This window comes from Myotis nattereri (assembly GCF_964212035.1).
Source record: "Myotis nattereri genome assembly, chromosome: 18".
Lineage (NCBI taxonomy): Eukaryota > Metazoa > Chordata > Mammalia > Chiroptera > Vespertilionidae > Myotis > Myotis nattereri.
Genome location: NC_138093.1, coordinates 11,012,959 through 11,033,232, shown reverse-complemented (window position 1 = coordinate 11,033,232; position 20,274 = coordinate 11,012,959).

Sequence of the window (20,274 nt, the reverse complement as noted above, 5' to 3'; positions counted from 1 at the left end):
AGGAAGTTTTAGTACTTGCCAGTATATAAACACCCATAAGAATACATGTCAGTCCAGGGTTCACCCAGACCAGTATCTGAGTCTGAAAGAATTCCAGGATTGTGTGTGGAAAGTAATGAGTCCCTAAAAAAATACTGGTCACAAAGGTTAGCATGGGCTTCAAGTCATTTCTAGCTTATCTCAGTTTTCCTGTTGCCGGTTTCTAAGATCCATTCATAGAAGTCAGGACCTAAAGAACTCATGTGATCTACAATGTACTGAAATCTTTTCTGTGCCTAACTTATATTCCACCTGTATACCCACTTGAGATAATAGGTTTTGTAAATTCACTCTCTGCTTTGTGAATAGTACTTCCTCTTATTTGTTGTATCTGCTTCTTTTAAACTCTAGTTGTCTCAGGTTTGAGAACTCCATGATTTGCTTAAAGACTCTGTGGTTCACTTCTAAATCCTCCATGATTTGGAAAACTTCAATCAGATTTTTATTACTTACTCTACCCATCTGTCCATTCCCTCCAGATGGGTAAATGAGAATTTTCAAAGTTTGTCTTCATGTAGAATCCCTTTCTTTCCTCCTCAATGATGATGTTCAGAACCTTCTTTAGTACCTAAATCATAGTGCCTAGTATTGCATACTTCAGTTCATGTCGGTGTAGGCTGGGATTATTTTTAGAAGAGTTGGTATATATTCATGTTCTTTTATTCAGCTGTTCTTCAGTATTTCTCTGTTTAAGATAATGAGACTTATTTTATTAAATAATCATCATTAATAAGTTTAATACCTAAGCCAGTAATTTTTAATTTTTCAAGTGAAAATTTATATGGAATACAAAAATATGAATATGGTATAAACAGCGGGAGTTGGTGGACCACTTGGCCTCCCTCTAGTCACAGAGGTACTCCATGAAACTGGAGAGTTCCATGAAACATGCCTTGAAAATCACCAAGCTTACCAGCCACCAAAGTGAGCACCAACCCTCTTTTAAAAGTTCACTTAAAAAAAGCTGGGACTTAGTCTAGAATTCATGTATCCACATTTTCTTAACCAATTCTTTCTTTACAAGACAAATACTTTTATATGCACCCTTTACTTATGATCACTCAGATATCCCCCAGGCCTCATGGTTCATGAATACATGAGCAGGTATACATGGTTCAGCACAAAGCTTACTGACCTGGTCACCTTCACCTGTGGAATGGCAGGACCCGGGCCAACTTCGGAGGTGTTCTTACCCTGCAGTGTTTCTCAGGGGGTCTCTAGGAAGTGTCTTGCTATGTTGCCACCGCCCCCTCAGCAGCAAAAACTTAGACATATTGTCTCTGAGTGTGAAGTGGATTTGCTGCTACAGAAAGTTCTCTGTGGCTTGGTGCAGACCAGTGCTCTCTGAGGCCACAACTGTCACCACCACACTGCCTCTGGGTGCTGCTCTCCCCTGTGCCCAAGAGTGGACACAGGTCCTTCCTTTAATACGTCTTAGTACATCCACCAAGTGGTTGCAACATTTAATATCACTGTGTGTGTGTGTGTGTGTGTGTGTGTGTGTGTGTACAGCCTTAGGTATAACCGAATGGAAGTATATACCAAAGTCATTCTCCAGCTGGCAGCTGTACATCCTATGCAGTCTGTTTGCTCACCTATGGCAGAAAAACTTTCCACCCCCCTAATCCATTCTCTCCTTTTGATACAGAAAAACAATTTTAGCTGGGGGATGAAGCAGGCTAAAAAGATATTTTTCTATCTTTTTATTAAAAAAAGATATAACAGCCTGTCTTGCAGTTAGGTATGGTCACAAGACTAAGTTCTGGCTAATACAACAGAAATGGACTTCTGGGGAGGCTCCTTGCAGGAGCTGATACAACTGGGCCATGTTTCACTTGCCTTTTCTGTTGCCCAAAGTGAGTATGTGATGATGGGGGTCCAGCAGCCATCTTAGAGCAGGAGGTGGTTTTGAGGCTGGAATTCAGGTGCTGAGAATGGTAGAGCAGAGGGAAAGTCATAGAACCCCTGATTACATGGTGAAGTCAGCGCAGTATCCTTGGAACAGTTACTGTGGGACTCCTTTGTGTGTGTCTGTGTTTTCTGTCATCTGTAGGCAAACCCAACCATAGCACAGAAGCAATGAGCCAGCCTCCCTCCCTTGCTCTGGGGCTGCTTAGCTCCTGACCTGGTTGCATATGGCAGAGCCCAGCTTCTCTCCATCACATGGGAAAGCCCTTTAGTGTGTCTAGACTCCTCAGAACGTTTTCCCAAGAGAACCATTACTCAGAGAGAAGTAATTCTCTCCTTACCACAGTATAAGGCCCAGCTGCCAATTTTTCATCTCCTGACCCAGAAGCTGTCTCTTTTCCAGGATAATTGAGAATTATAACGATTATTCCCTCAGATCCTACTCTCTGCCCATAGGGGTGTGTTCTCACCTGATGCTACCAAATAGTAGGTATATCGGGCTCAAGTTTTAGCCACAGCTCAGTTCCTTCATCTGATAAATGGTGAAAAGCTATACTAATAAAAGCATAATATGCTAATTAGACCGATGACCTTCCAGACGAAGCCAGTGCTGCGAGGGCTGAGGTAGCCACTGTGGCTGCAAGGGCTGAGCCCCTTGCATGAATTTTGTGCATTGGGCCTCTAGTTTTAAATAAACATAAACCACAAATAGTTTTAAAATATACTCTTAGGCATAGTTTTGGAATCCCTACTAAAGTCATTCTTAACTTTTATTTTTTTTTAACTTTTATTTTTGGTTCATCTTATTTTTTAAAAATATATTTTTATTGATTTCAGAGAGGAAGGAAGAGGGAGAAAAAGATAGAAACATTGATGAGAGAAAATGATTGATCAGCTGCCTCCTGCACACCCCACACTGAAGGTTGAGCCCACAACCCAGGCATGTGCCTTGACCAGAATCAAACCTTGAACTCCTGGTTCGCAGGTTCACATTCAACCACTGAGCCATGCTGGGCAGGTAACTCATCTTATTTTTGGCTCATCTTACCCAGATATGCATCTTCTTAGATGCACAGCAACACAAATTGTAAACCCAGAAATGCACACAGACTGGGACATGTACACATGTATGCACACATAGACTTTTATATATACTCCCACATCGATACATATACTCTGATACACTGATACACAAGCTCAAAGGAATGTGGATTGAGGTTCAGCTAAAAGAAAATATAAGAAATACAGTTAAAAAGATGAGGCAGGTAGATTACAAAAGAACAAAGCATCCCCATGGTACTCATTTTTTAATGGCAGTGCAATAAAGTACATTTTCTATATGCTCCAGGGATAGGCTTAATGAGGGGCTGATTAGGGAGATGGACCTATGGCACAGCTCAGTGCTGCTGCTAACCTGCTCTGTGGCAACCTGGCCACCTCACTGGTCACTTCTTGATGGCAGAACGATCATGAGCTATCGTGAACTTCATGATATTAGCAGGGAACTGCAGTTCTGTTTCCAGTCTGATCATAGGCACCCAGCAAGGTTTTGAGATGTGCAGATGATGAATATACTGTGCACAGACAGCGTCCACACACTGACCCTCATTGGGTACGCATGGGGAAGGGAGGAAAAGCAAGCAAAGTGGCCACTTGGATCCAGGGGAGAACCAGTTCAAGGAGACGGGTAGTGGGAAAGGGGAGCTTAATAGAGATGAAAAGGCCTGGGTGGTGACATCTCACCCCTGGCCGGGAGCTGGTGTGGGCTCATAACTCTGCAGAGGTAAAGGTTTTCTAGGATGTGATCCAAGGAACAAGATATCCCTCGCTTTCCTGGGGAGGCTGCTCTGGAGATACAGACAAAAAGACCGAGATACTGTTTTCTTTTCGTACTTTCATCTTTCTCCTCTTCACTTCCTCGACTGTTCCTCTCCTGTCCTGGTGTTTGAACTTGTTGAATACTTGTAGGTGCTGACCACGACCTGGCCCTGCTGTCATTTAGCCAAATTACACACATTTAGGTCTTTTCATCTTTCTTTATGAGCCAGTCTCTCTAGTCTATTTAATCATTTTGGCAGTTCTTTTCTGAATTCCACCCAATTTAAAAATAAGCTAAGTTCTCCACCCCTGTGGATTGAAAAGCAGGCTGTTGGGAACCCATGCAGAGCTCCAGCCTTGGTTGGATGCATGTGGAGGAAAGATAACCCCATGTTTTTAAAGTCTCTATTCCCAGTTTTCCTCAGCAGTGACAACCTGTGCAAGGCAGGAGAGATAGGGAAGGGACAAGAAACTTGGCTGGCCAGAGCTGGAGGCCATGCTGATTATGCCAGGGTTTGTTTTCAAATGTTCTTATTGATTGATTTGTGATTGGTATAGGTGATAGTTGTATTGGTTCATCTAAAAGGTACCGAAGTATTAATATAGTGAACAGAAAGTATTGCTTCTACTCCTGATACCTACACACCCAACTCTGAAGCAGCAATCCAAGTAGCATGCTTCTATGGAGTGATACCTCTCCAGAGATATTTCATGCATATACAATCAAGTATGTATTATATCTATGTGTGCCTGTATATCTCCTCACCCCCATGTTTTTACAAATGGTGAGATACTATATGCATTGCTTTCCTCTCTGCTTTTCTTCTTAGCTATTTATCTTGGAGATTTGGAGACTGGTTAATCCAAATTCACACATAAATATCTCCTTTAGTATTTTTATGGCTACATAGGATTGATACTATAAATGTACTATAATTTTGTAGTCCACAATTAATGAGCATTTATATTCTTTCTGATTTTCTATAGTCACTATCAATGAACATTTAGGGATCTTACCAAATTTTTTATTACTGACAGTGTCTCACTGAATAACTTACACATTTTGCACATGTGTGAGTAGATATGGAGGATAAAGTTCCTGGATTAAAAGTTATGTACAGCAGGGTGTCTAGTTCAAGTCTGATTTGTCAATATGTACCTACCACTAATGTCTAAGAATACCTGTTTCCCCATACCTACACAAATACAAAATTTTTTGAACTTTGACAATCTAATAGGGGGAAAGTAAGTCATTTTTTTGTATTGCTCTTATTGTGAGTGAGGTTGGTTTCTTTTCACAAATTTAACAGCCATTTGAATTCCCTTTTCAGTGGACAGTCCATTTCCCTTCTTTACATTTCTATTGAGTTGCTGGCTTTCTATTGATTTAGCAGGGCTATTTATATATTAGGGAGATTAGCTCCTTGTGACATAAATTGCAAATATGTTTTTCCTGTTTGTCATTCTTTTCTATTTACATAGATTGATATATTCACTTTTTAAAATTTTTTTTTATTCCTTTCAGAGAGGAAGGGAGAGAGAGAGAGAGATAAAAACATCAACGATGAGAGAGAATCATTGATCAGCTGCCTCATGCATGCCCCACATTGGGGATTGAGCTGCAACCCAGGAATGTACCCTGACCAGGATTCAAACCATGACCTCCTGGTTCATAGGTCGACACTCAACCACTGAGCCATGCCGGCCAGACATTATGAAAATGATTCCTGGGTTTTGGTTTTGTGACATACTTTGACAAGTTTTTCCCATTTTGAGATTATTTCTTAAAAATCCCATGGTTTCTTCTAGTACTCATATAAATGACAGATAAGTCAAGTTTTATGTTTTTCCAGATGGCTACCTAGTTGTCCCAATGTCAGTTATTGAATAATAGATTCTTTATCTACAGATTTGAAATGTTACTTTTATAATATATAAAATTCCCATTGCATTTGTGCTTCTTTTTGAGATTCTTAGTCTGTTCCATTTATCGGTCATGCCAATATCACATTATTTTACCTGTGGCTTCAGAAATTTTTATTATCTAATAGAAATAGCTCACCTTCATTACTCCTTTTTCAGAATTTTTCTGTTTTCCTTTTTTATATGAATTTTAAAATCAGGTTGTCTAGTTCAAAAAATATTTTGGAATTTTTAAAAATCAGGGGCATGTTAAGTTTATAGATTAGGGAAAGTAGGCATCTTTATGATATTGCTTGCTCCTCCCCAACAACATGATACGCTCTTCCATTTGTCTATATGTGTTTGTGTGTGTGTGTTTCTCAGTAGCATGTTGAAGTTTTATTCTTGTGAATTGTGCCAATTTCTTGGTCATTTTTATTTCTTTTTGGTTGCTATTATAAATTGAGATCTCACATCATCTCTTCCAACCATTTGTGTGTGTGTGCTTTTGTTTTGTGCTGATTTCTTTTGTAATCACTGGGCATAGACCCAAACTCTCTTCTCTCCTCTCTGAGTTTCTCTTTAAGGTTATTCTAGGCCAGGGTTTCTCAACCCTGCATGTTTAGCATTTTGAGCCAAATAATCTGTTGTTGGGGGTGGGCAGGGAGGGAGGTGCTGTCCTGTGTGTTGTAGGACGTTTAGCAGCATTCCTCACCTCTCCTGGGTGGCTGTGTGGTTGTCTCTGACTAAGAACCATTGTTCTAGTCCATAATCCAGGGAAGGTCTTCATTATTTCCACCCACTCCCAACCCACTGCTCTGTTAGACAAAACTGGCTGTAATCATGAAAGGGGAAATAGCTGAGGCCCAATTTTCTGTTATGAGAACAAACTGTGCCTGGAAGTAGCCATGGAAGTGATGGTTGTGCCTAGTTTATGGCCAAGCCACATGTAGAAATAGGTCACAGGCACAAATCTCGTGAATTTAAAAGTTAAATGTACTAGAAAGAGGGAAGCAGAATCTATTGCTTCTATGTCACTCATATATAGAAACATATACAAAACTTAAATGTACTACCCTGGCTGGTGTTTGCTAAGTGGTTAGAGCAGTGATGGCGAACTTTTTGAGCTCGGCGTGTCAGCATTTTGAAAAACCCTAACTTAACTCTGGTGCCGTGTCACATATAGAAATTTTTTGATATTTGCAACCAAAGTAAAACAAAGACTTATATTTTTGATATTTATTTTATATATTTAAATGCCATTTAACAAAGAAAAATCAACCAAAAAAATGAGTTCACGTGTCACCTCTGACACGCGTTTCATAGGTTCGCCATCACTGGGTTAGAGCATTGGCCTGTGTACCTAAGGATCACGGGTTTGTTTCCTGCTCAAGGGCATGTACCTGGCTTGCAATCAATCTGTGTGTTTCTATGACATCGATGTTTCTCACTCTCTCCCCCCCACCCCTTCCTTCCCTGCCTTCCACGCTATCTAAAAGCAATGGAAAAATCCTTGGGTGAGGAATAAGAAAGAGGAAGATGATATTAAAAATGACTCTTTTGGTTTCTATTTGAGTGACCTACTAGATAATATATTCAAGGATAAGACCTGACATGCTTTAATCTTTTCTTTAGGCTCTTGGATGTGTGAACTATAATAACTGATTTAATGTCCTTGTATATTACTACTATTATTTTAGTCACTTTGGGGTCTGTTTTTATGAATTGGTTTTTCTTCTCATTATGGGCCATATTTTCCTGCTTCATTGGATGCTTGGTGAATATTTTCCCATTAACGAGGCAGAACTCTTCTGAGCGCTTTACCTGATGCCCCATGAGTTTGGAGGTTTTTCACTGTGGTTGGTGGCAACAGGAACTGTTTCCATTCCTTTGTGAGGCATCCTTTTCTCTAGACCAAGCATGTCAAACTCAAGGACCGCGGGCCGCATGCCTCATTTATTTGGCCCATGTTAGCCTTTGAGTTTGACATGCTTGCAGCCCTTTTAAATGGTAAGGAAAAGTCTCTGTCATCACTTATGTTTTCTTCTAAATCTTTGTTTTATATATTTACTAGAGGCACGATGCATGAAATTCGTGCAAGAGTAGGCCTTTGCAGCCCAGGCTTCCTCCAGAAGGTCGTCCAGACAGCCGTTCTGCTGTTCGACCATTCTGTAGATTTGCATATTATGCTTTTATTATTATAAATATCTTTAAACCATCTGGAATTTATTTTTGATGAGAGAAATATAGTTTTAATATTTTTCCTCAATGGTTAGCCAGTTTAATATCACATTTTGAATTCTCTCCTCTTTACCCAGTTTGCAATGTCACCATTATTATAAGCCAAATGTTCATAGATATTTCAGTCTCTGAATTCTTTATTCTATCCCTTTGCTTTCACACTGCTAGGCTTTTGCACATGTTACTAACAAATCACGGCCCTCCCAAACAGATCTCTAGTAATCCAATTGCATTAAAAATGCATGTCTCTCTTAGTTCACTGTCATATCATCAGTGCCACACATATTGCCTGTGCATAGTTGGCAATGAATAAATACTAATGGAATGAATTAGTTACTTTCTGAATGGCTTCCTCTGACTTCTGCTTAAGATGCTATATTGTTATCTGTGCTAGCATGCCCTCAGATTCAAAGCACAGTCTTTACCCCAAAATCCAAATGGCCAGTTCTCCAATTGTCTGGAAATAGGGAATTTATGGTGGATTTCTTCATAAAAATTGGCATAGTGTCTTAAACTGTTGTTTGAGAAAAGTCTTCTTTAATATTAGACTTCTTAAACCTTCTTCCAAATTACCCAAGTTATTCATCTAAGTAGGCTCATGGGAGAATGAAATAAAGGAGAATTTAAGGCAAAAATGACCTTAGTAGTTGATTTCTTTCAACAACTCAGAGGCATTCATCTCAAAAATAGTGATAAAGAAGGGAAGGAGTCCCCATTATATTAATGTGTGACTTTACTTAATTTGACCCTTAATGAACTGCATACTGAACTACTTGAGACACTTGATGGTTTTGCAAAAGTAGACTCTCTTCATTAAGTATAGATTTCTAATGACTATTTCTTGGATTAGATGTAAACAAGAAAATGGTTTAGATTGGTATAATAGCTTCACTCTGAAACATCTTGAGGTAATTTCTGATGGAGAAAAACAGGGTGCTCTTGTTTCAGGGACAAAATTTCTTCTTCTTCTGATAAAAAAATAGGTTTCAGCACTCAAAGCAGCCTCCATGCAGGGGTCAAGTCTTAACAAGAAAAGGAGATTTTAGCAACTCCGAAGCCCCCTTAGACATTTTAGATCTTGGGCTGATGAGAAGTTTTGTAGTCCAAGTGGATTCACTGGGAGCCTACTTCCTCCTTTTAAACATTTATTTTATTTTATTTTAAGGGAAGCAAGGCTTGAAATGCTTTAATACCCCCTTAGAGACTGTTTGGCTATTACATAGCCCATAAAAAGCAATATTTGGATGATTTAAAGGGAAATGAATCAGAAATTTAAGGGTTCAGTTTTCCTTGTATGACACAAGATTTTTTCCCCCCAGAGTCAATAGAAATAGCCCTTAGGGTAAAATAAATCTTGGATTTTATTGAAACAAAAATTATTATCTATGTAAGTGCAGATGGTAATGTCTATTTTAAAATATTTTGCTTTAAAAATATTTAGACACTCAATCTTACTTTTTTCTACAGATTAACAAGGGTTCTAACAACTTTTCAATTTCTGCAGAAATGACAGTTTTCTTGCATCAAACCTGGTCAATTAAATTCTGTATTTCAGAGCCAGGTGGAAATGTGATCTCAGTTCCCCAGGCAATGTTTTCATGAAATTTCTCTCAAAAGCTATTTTAGGCTTCGCAGTTACACCCCCCAAAGGGGTGATGGTGGTATAGTCCAGAGTGTCCATATGTCTGGTTGGCAATATTTTAAGTGTGGTTATTCCTCATACATTTCATATTTATTTTTTCTTACATTTAAACAAAACTTACATTTAGGCATTGGACTTGTGTGATATAAGCATTTCTATGTGGATTAAGAAAGGGCTTCACCCTCCCCAGATGTAAAGGAAATGGACATCGACCAACCTGGGTTTCTCTCCCACTGTCATTACTTCCCTGAGTGACAGTGGCCAAGTTCCATCATGGTCTGGGCCCTGTTCTCCTTAGTTAGAGTGGTTACATGAGCTCCAGGATTCTTCTCACAGCTGATGTGCAATTTTGGCACATAGTAATTATTCATTAAATGGTAACTTTATTTTTATTACAAGCTTTCTTCATGGTGAATATTCAATATCTTCATTTTTGATTCCTAAAGAGCCTAGAGATTGATTCAAAAGTCTGGGACTTGTGTCTTGCCTCTCACTATTTACTAGCTGTGTAATCTTGGGAAATTTTCTCCATTTTTAGAAAACCCAATGTCTTCATCTTTAAAATGGGATAAAGGTAATACTATCAGGCACAGTTCTTTGTTGCAAAAAATGTAATCCACTCTGGCTAGTTTAGACAGAAAAAATAATTTGTTATAAATATTAAGCAACTCGGAATTCCCTGGAGGTCAAGGGAACCAGACTTAGAAGCGATGAGGCCAGAAACAACACCAAATGAGACTGTGGCATTTGCTCCAGTGAAAACACCATCGCTGCCAACACTTGGCAACAACTTTACTTCTTGGAGAGACACTATAGCTTGCATTATAATGCTTGATCCTGGATGCCAGAAGTTGAGCCATTGAGCCCCTGTGGTCATGTTCACGTGGGATGGATGCCATTCATACCTACCTCCTTGTAGCATTAGCTTCCAAGCTGAGGACTCACATGGGTGTATCTGATTGGCAACACCTAGTTCACATGTCTGATGGCAGCTGTAAGGGAGTCTGGGACAGCGACTTCTGGCTCTACCTTAGGGGTTACAATATGGGAAACTCTCCAAAACTCAGAATAGGTTTGCTAATGAGTTTAGTCATGACTTAGCATTTGTGCATATACATGAGCTAGTCTTGTTTGTATATTGGGTTATGCTAGTGAATGGTACATTCATCTACCTGGGTATTCCTTCCAGAAGTTGTGGAATGAACCCTTATTCCACCCAAGATTCCTACCAAATCTCCCTTCCAGACACACCTCAGATCTGCTGACTTTTCTTCATCAATACCTTCTTTACTCTCATCCACCCCTCCATCGTTACTGAAACAGTCACCTTATGGGTCTACCCATTTCTTTTTTTTTTAAGCCATATGTATGCACACTTAAAGAGGAAGGGAGAGGGAGAAAGAGATAGAAACATCATTGATGAGAGAGAATCATTGATTGGCTGCTTCCTGCATGCCTCACACTGGGATTGAACCTGCAACCCAGGCATGTGCTCTGACCAGGAATTGAACCATGACTTCCTGGTTCATAGGTTGATGCTTAACCACTGAGCCATGCCGGCTGGGTGGGTCTACCCATTTCTACACACGTGCTCCTTCCTTTTGCACTTAGGTTAAAAATCTAGGATCCTTATCAAGCTCTACCAGGCCCTACATGTTATGGCCCCGCCTACCTCTCCATCCCTGCCTTGTACCAGTGTTTCTCTCACTCTTGTGCTCTGGACACACTCCCTGCCCAGCAACACTCTTTCCTGGCCAATCTCTACTTATTCTTTCACACTAAAGCCTTGCCTGATTTGGCAATATCAAACTGATGCCCCTATGTAATCACTCATCCTACCTTTTTCTCTTCTTTCTTAGCACTCACAAATTATGCATTTATTTGTATGTTTGTTACTTATCTGTTCCTTAGCTCTAGGAGGTAGGTACTACTTTGTTTGCCACTTCATCTAGCATAATGCTTTGCACATAAGAATTGCACAATAAATGGCTCCCAGTCTAGCAGTGGAGACAGATACATAGACAATAGCAATGAGAGAGCAATGAGTGCAAAAGCCAAAACAGATGCATGGAAATAAATGTCAGGGGCACAGAGGAGGAAGAAAGAAACTGTGCTGGGGGACCCTCCCACTGGCAGGTTACAGAGAGAGCTGCGCATTGATGAACTAACCTCTCCTTGAGCATTATTCTCTCAGAGTTGACATGTTGATGGCACTCTATGACTGTTTAACACACAGGGAAGGCGTTGGGTCCATGCCAGATAATACATGCACAAGATCCAAGGGGCGCAAGGAGACAAAAGTGTATCTGAGCTCCTGGCTCATACACAGAGCACAATGGCAGCTCCGAGGGGGCAGAAGTCCTCTGCATCCACAAGCCCTGTTTATTTTCTCCTCCAGCAGAGGGGCTGGTGTAGGTCAGCTGAAATGGTGCATCCTGATGAATATTTATTGACCCAAAATGTTACGCTGACAGACATGTGGACAGGCAGACACAGAGGCCTCACTCTTCTGCCCCCAAGGCTGACACGGCTGACATCTCCCTGCATGGGTCCTGACCTCCAGCTGCTCCCAGGGATCCTGGTGTCTCCCTGACGGGGGTCAATGCAGACACTGTGCCCCATGCTTCCCGTGCTGCCACCCAGGCCTTTGCCAAGCCGTGGTCTCAAGATGTTCCCATTCCCCCAACACACATGTACTGTCCCCCCTGCAGCCTTAATTCCATTGCCAGAGACACAGGTGGCTAAATTCATTGTGCATTTTAAAGCGGGAAAAGCCCTAGGTGACACCAAGAATCATCCTTGTAAAGAAATGGGTCTGTTTTTGCTATAAAAAGTTCTTTGTGGTCATAAATGTGATCCTTTTTCTCTCTTGTTCTTAATATTTTCCTCTCCATTTCTTGGGTTTTCTTTCCATCATAGCTGATTATTTAAATAATTTAATTTTTACTTTAGAAACGTTTTTATAGTTATAACTTTTTAATATGTATTTTTATTGATTTCAGAGAGGAAGGGAGAGGAAGAGAGAGATAGAAACATCAATGATGAGAGAATCATTGATCAGCTGCCTCCTGCACGCCCCACACTAGCCATTGAACCCACAACCCCAGTATATGCCCTGACTGGGAATCGAACTGTGACCTCATGGGTTCACAGGTTGATGCTCAACCACTGAGCCACACCGACCAGGCTATAGTTATAACTTTTTATTGTTATAATGTAAGTAACAGAGAACCATGAAAAGCAAATGTGCAGGTTTAAATAATTGTTTAAGGCTAGCTCTCTTGTAAACACAACCCATGAGAAGAGAATTCTTCCAGTCACCCTGGAAGCCCCCTATGGGCCCCCTTCTCAACCACTGCCCCTCCCTCCCTGCTAGAGTAACCACTATCTTAAGTTTAACTGCAGCCACTTCCCACTTTTCTTTACAGTCTTATCACCTAAGTGTACATAGGTTTTGTCTGCATTTAAAAAAAAAAATCTCTTAAGTATCTTTTGATCCATAGGTTTTCCCCTCTATCTCCTTATTTTTCTTACAATTCATTTATTGAAGACGTGGGATCACTTATCTGCAGTTTCCTACAGCCTGGATGTTGCTGGTTGCTTCCCCAGAACAAAGTTTAGTCTGTTCCTCTAGTCTCTATGTTTCCACTTATCCTAATTCAAGGCTTTTTGTTTTTGGTGTTTTGTTTTTTGGCATGACAACCTTGTGAGTGATGTGTTCTTTATCAGGAGGCATGCAGGTCTCAATGTCTCTCTTTTTTGTGATATTAGTAGCTATTGATGTCCAATACTCTTTCTTAATTCATTAAGATTAAATTCTATTATTCTTTCTTCATGAATTTAAAGAAATATTCTAATTCAGTACCCATATTGTTTTTGGGTGTTGTTTGTTTTTTCAGTAGTACAGTTTGCTTAAGAAAGGCAGGATAAACGTTATTTTTTTTAAAAAAATAGTTGGTTCCCCAGCATCTTCTGAAGATACGAATTTGGTTTTTTAGAATTGACTTTGTAAGTGGTTAAATAAGCAACTAATCGTGTAGTACACTGACATCCCTTCAGAGGATGTCACACATCCAAGAGAGAGAAGGGGATTGAGGACTGCGAACTGGAATTCCTGATCTGGGGGAGAGATTAGGCCAGCAGAGTGGGAACCCAGGGAGGAGCCCAGCAGGCAGACAAGCCTGGCATTTGCTCAGAGTTGACCTCCCCCATCTTCCGGTCAAATCATGATTTTGTCTAAAGCAGATTATGTTGGCCACACTAGCAGATAGTCAACACTTGGGAAGGGTTTCAAGAGGCCTCTCTGAAGACATCATGCCTTCCTTTCATGTTCAGCACGCGATCTCTTCTCGGGATCTGGCAGCTCATCTCCCTTTATTCTCATTCCTCTGTCCACTCTCCTCCCACCCTCTTGCAGAGAATGTCTGCAAGTGTCAAGTGTGTCTCAGTTCACCTCCAGCTGCTGATGGACGTCTCTCCTCCTAGTTATTTCTTTAGGGATTGTGGATCTGGGCTGTGGGGCAGTGGGAGTTGTGGGTAAGGGGGAGGAGGCTGGCACTCTGTAAACTAGAAAAACTTTTCAAGTAGGGATTAGAGTTTCTGGCAAGGCCCTAGAATTAGGGTTTCTGAGCAATATCAAATTCTTCTTCCTTTAAATGTTTTTATTGATATAAAGCTTACATACAGTTTACCCTTTTAAAATGTTCAATTCAGTGGTTTTTAATACATTCAAAAGGTTGTGCATCTATTACCACTATCTGATTCTAGAACATTTTCTTTACTCCTGAAAGAAGCCCTGACCTATTAGCAGTCACTCCACATTATCCCCTCCACCCAACCCCTGGCAACCACAACTTTCTGTGCCTCTGTGTTTTTCTAGTCTGGACATTTCATATAAGTGAATCATACAATATGTGAACTTTTGTATCTGACTTCTTTCACTTAACATGGTTTTAAGGTTCATCCATGTTATAGCATGTATTAGTACTTCATTCCATTGATGGCTGAATAACATTCCATTGTATGGATATAGAGCATTTTGTCAGTTAAAGAACATTTGGATTGTATCTACCTTTTGATTATTATGAATAATACATCTATGAACATTTGTGTATGACTTTTTAGGTGTACATATGTTTTCATTTCTCTTGGGTATATACTTAGTAGAATTTCTGGATCATGTAAGGCTATGTTTAATTTTTAAAAGAAACTGCCAAACTGTTTTCCAAAGAAGCTACACCATTTTATACTTAAGCTAGCAAAATACAAGGGTTCCAGTTTCTTCAGATCCTCCCCATCAACACTTGTTACTATCTGTTTGTTTTTTTAGCCTTCCTAATGAGTGTGAGGTGGTGTTCTGATTTGCGTTTCCCTAATGACTAAGATGTTGAGCATCTTTTCATGTTCTTAGTGACCACTTATAGATCTTCTTTAAAAACTATTTTTAAAAATACTATACATGCTTCACGAGAGATTTGGCTTTTATTAGTTCTCTCTAGTTTTCTTCTTTTCCCTCTCCTTTTCCTCTTAAAAATATCAGGGGCAGTCCCTCTACCTGCCCCTGGGCCGCACTTTGGCTTGGAGAGAACTGTACAGTAGAAGCAGATCAGGGGGAGGGGCAATGTTCTTGTGTGTGAAATTTGAAAAAATTCCCTAAGGGAAAGTAAAAACTCCCAATCTGTTAGTGCCTATATTTCTCTTTGGGTTCCATTTTTTGACCCAATTCCTCCTTTGATATCTATAAGAGAGTGAGGGAAATAGAGGTACTAGAAGTCATGTTTCTTTGTCTGAGAAGGCGAGACCTTAAAAGAAAGAACAGCCCTAGCTGGTTTGGCTTCGTGGATAGAGTGTTGGCCTGCGGACTGAAGGGTCACAGGTTCGATTTCGGTCAAGGGCATGTACCTCCCTGACCCAGACGCTGGTCAGGGTGCATGTAGGAGGCAACCAATCGATGTGTTTCTCTCACATCAATATTTCTCTCTGTCTTTCCCTCTCTCTTCCAATATCTCTAAAAATCAATGGAAAAACATCCTCGGGTGAGGATTTTAAAAAGAATAAATCCATAAAAAGTTAATGAGAAATTCATGGCCAGGACTGGCTCCAGGCACCTCTTCCCCTGTCCTCCTTCCTTCTCCCCAACTCTTCTTCCTGCTCTGGCATTGAAAGACTTACTGGTGGCTCTCAAGTGTCCTCTCAGCAAAGGACGCAATGAGTTCCTTAGTCTTGAGCCAGAGGGACTCCATCATGTTCCCAGGGCAATCTATGTTATGAACAAAGCTCAGATATATTTCTGTGCTTAGCATGGTGCTGGGTGCCTGGGCCAGGTTGAAGGAATGATACAATAGCTTATTTTCCCTCATGTATCCAACAAGCATCTTTGAGCACCTACTGTGCGCCAGACTCTGTGTTTCCCTGCAAGGGGACTAACTTGGGGGACAATAACTCAGAACTCAAGTCAACATTTGATGCATTTCATGTGAACGGTCCCCATATGAACTAGAGCCTGAGAAGAGAAAAGGCAGGTGGAGTGCTGAATGATGTCCCCTTGAGGTATAGAGTTGTGGGCCGTGGCCAGGGGTGCAGCTCCCACAATTTGCTAAAGAAGCTTAAACAGGCAGCCCCAGGCCCTAGGAGGGAGGAATATCATTACCTTGACATGCATGTGGAAACAATGTTTTTGAGCTTTTGCACATTTTCCTGAACTTCTCATCTGATACCTTATAGGAGGCTATCTTATTCCATGGGCTAATATTTATGGAAGCAAGAGGTAAACTTAATCCATCATCAACTGCTAGGAGAGTATTACCACTTTAAATATAATCTTATTGAGCTCCCTGCACCTTTCCATTGCCATTTCCTTTTTAGTCAGTGTCAATTAGTTCTCCATTGCTGGTTTTAGTTTTCTACTTGATAAGCAAAGGTTTTGAATCCATCTTGATTAAAGCAGCGAGGCCCCAACTCCATCCTGCCAGCTTCCTTTGAAGTTCATGTAAACTCTATATTCACATCAGCTGCCCAGGGCATAGAGAAAGATGAGCTATGAGCTGTGACAACACGAGGGCACCAGGCCAGACGCTTCAAGGCAGTCAGCTCCTTCTGTGAATAGAATCACTGGAGTTCCATCCCTCTGGAATGGTTTAGGTGTGGCTGAAGGGGAAAAACACACGAAACAGAAAATGAAAAAATGATTTCTCAGATCTCTTCCAAGCACTGATTTTCCAAATTAGGATTATTTGTTAAAGCTATTTGGTGGCCGGCTTTCCAACGCTCCAGATTGCCCAGAAACCAGGATTCTTCCAAGATGTCCCATTTGGTAAATTGAAGGGTTGGTTCAGTACAGAGCAAGTCAAGAAAGGGAAGCATGGGATATTGTTAAACATACATTATGGTGTTTTCTCATAATTGTGCAACAACCACTTTGTCTTTCTGCCCGCTTACAAGACTGCCTTGTCTTTTTCTTGAGTCTCTTGTGGTACTCTTTATTCTCCCTCTCTCCCCCTCCCCCATCCCCCTCCCCCTCCCCTCCCTCTCCCTCTCCCCAATAATTTCCCTCCTTTGCCTCTTCCTCTTCCAATTATTTTGCCTCTTTACACATCTTTTGAAATGGAAGTCATGGTTCTGATACTAATACATTTTAAATCAGCCGCTTTGCCTCTCTTAGGGAAGAGTTCTTCATCTCTAAAATAGAATGATCTTTAAATTGTCCTCAAATACTAAAATTCTATGATTTTTTTGAAATAAAATTTTGTTCCAAGGGCCCAGCTTTCTTCTCAACCCCCTAAAATCTGTGGAAATTGACTATATCATGGCTGAAAAGCCAAGTGATAACTCAATATCCTTTTCTTCTTTTTGGGAACCCCTTACCCCTGCATCAATATTAGAAAGTCAGACACCATCTCTGACACTCCCACGCTCCCGCACATCATCCCGGAGGCCTGAGAGCAATGGTGGTGTGCCTCTGCAGCAGCAGCCTGGGGCATTTCATCAGCATCAGAAGCTCAGGAAAAAAAGAAGGATAAAGAAGATGAAAAATTTGGAAAACACAGTTTTTAAAAATGAGAATTTTTTTGTGGTGCTGAATTCCCAAAGATTATTATATGTAGTTCAGATTGGGTGCCCTACTTTCTGTGCCATTTATTTTTAAGTTATTTCCCAGATAGGATATCTAAGAGAGCCCCCTTGCTGCAAAAGAATGATTTTTTATTTTTCATACGGTACATGCTAGCAATCCTGGCATTTGATCATTTTCATATAAACATGCAGAGATACCTATAAATTATTGGACTTATCCCAGTTTGAGTTTCCAACTATGTACTGCAGTGATTACAGCTGTTCTTACTTTAGCCCCAGAAGATATTTTGGTCCATGTATACGGTTGATTAGTCATTTAGACCGTGGACTACATTTATTACATTGTTTGGGGGTGGGGAACATAATAGATATTCACTGGAGGCACCAAGAATCCAAATATAAGCCAACAGTTTTTCAAACTGGTGGAGGCCCCCTAACCTGAACAACAACCCCAAATAGTAACGGACCATCAGTCACCCAGGGCCACCCCACACTTTGAGATGACTTTGGGAGAACCTGAGTCCTCCTCCAGGGTATTTAAATTGAAGAGAGCAAGAGGCCAGGAAAACTAACAGCCTCACTTTCTAAAACCTGGGCTCTGTCCAGCAGATCTGGGGCTTGTCAGTGGGGAGGGGACACCGGGCCTTAATAATAGCATTGTAGGAATCTTGGCAGTAAAGACTAAACTGAGCTTTCTCACTCAACCCCTCCACCCCACCCCTTACTCATCCCCACCACAGGTCTCACTGCTTAGCCCAGGCTCAGCTCAGATTCCCTCATGTTGGGCTCTAGCCTGGTGCCAACATCTGGGCCAACCTGCAGGGGGCGCACTAAAGCAGCTGCTGCCTGTTACAGCTCTTTTCCTGAAGTATTTGGAGACATTATTTCACTATTATTTATAATTATCCATGTGGTTTATTCACATAACACCTTAGTTTTAGGCACTTGTCTCTCCCCTCCCCCCCCCCCAAAAGAATTTATAAATGTTTTCTTCTTTTTTTTTAAATATATTTTATTGATTTTTTTACAGAGAGGAAGGGAGAGAGATAGAGAGTTAGAAACATCGATGAGAGAGAAACATCGATCAGCTGCCTCCTGCACATCTCCTACTGGGGATGTGCCCGCAACCAACGTACATGCCCTTGACCGGAATCGAACCTGGGACCTTTCAGTCCGCAGGCCGATGCTCTATCCACTGAGCCACACCAGTATCGGCATAAATGTTTTATTTGTTATTTATGCCTCGCAGTCACCAAGCAAGGTTCTCTGTGTAGAGAGGTGACATGATTTCACTAAGTTTAGGTGGGAATAGTGGTAAAGACTAGATTCAAAGTCAAGCATCTGAATTCCTAGACCTTTCTGAAAAGGTTCTTTACAATGAGGATGATAATAAACAGAAAATACTCCTGCTATTGCTTTTATTTTCATTTTCCTCTTTAAAATTTTGACATATTTTATTTATGTCAGTTCCCCTGAGATCAGTTTTCATGAAACTCTAGTACTTTACTGGCTGTCCTCCATACTCAAACAATGTCGGGTAGGCTCTCCAGTCTTGTTCTGATTTATTCAGCAGATGGAGAGTTATTATCAATATTTCTTCAGAGTTTGAGGGGGTATTTTTGGATGATAAAGTTAGTTTCCATTTATCATTATTTTATCCCCAGCACTAGCTTTGAGGGGCTCTGATTTTTGCTGTATAAATATGAGCCATGACTGCCTGGCCGGTGTTGCTCAGTCGTTGAGCATTGACCCATGAACAAAGAGGTCACTGGTTCGATTCCCAGTCAGGGCACGTGCCCGGGTTGCAGGCTCCATTCCCAGTTGAAGGGTAGGGGGTGGGGAGGGAGGGCGTGCCGGAGGCACCTGGTCGATTTTCTCTCTCATCGATGTCTCTCTCTCTCTCCTTCTCCCTTCCTTTCCTCTAAAATCAATAAAAACATTTTTCTAAAAAATATGAACCATGAGGTCACACTCAACTTGGTCTGTTTTCAAAGCCAGAAGAACAGGGGCCGTTGGCAAGTTGGTGGAAATTTCACTTAAGGGAAAACCAGCATTGACCCAGATCTTTATTCGTACCTCCTTAGACCATAGAAAACATTGAGTAATTCGGGATCAAGGCTCTTGTTCTCACCCATGCAGAAAATGAGACTCAGAGAAGGCAGTAGACCTACCTGAGTCACACAGCCCCTTAGTGGCAGTGCTGGAAACAGACATCAGCCATTTGTTCTGGGTCTGAGGCGGGGTCTGTGAAACCAGAGCCTCTCACAGGCAAGAACAGGCTACACCTGGAGAGTGCTCGGGGAGATTCCCTGTGATTAATTCAGCTCAGCTTAACAAACACTCCCTGAGGCCACCACAGGGAAAGCCAGCGTGGCATCAGGTGGAACCCCACGGGCTCCGCAGGCTGGCCAAGCAAGGCCCTCCTTTCTCAGTGCTGTGCTGAGGGGCCTCCTGGGATAGCACTGTGTCTGCATTGAAAAATCCCCTCTGAGGACTGGAATCCTTTATTTGGATGGATGAGACCCAGGCCTTTTCTTTATTTCCTGTGGTAACAGAAAGGAAGGCCATGGAGCAGCTTTCCTACCAAACCACAGGAAGATTAAAGGGCTAAGGAGAAGGAACGCGTTTTGGAAGTCAGAGAGCTCTTGGGCCCA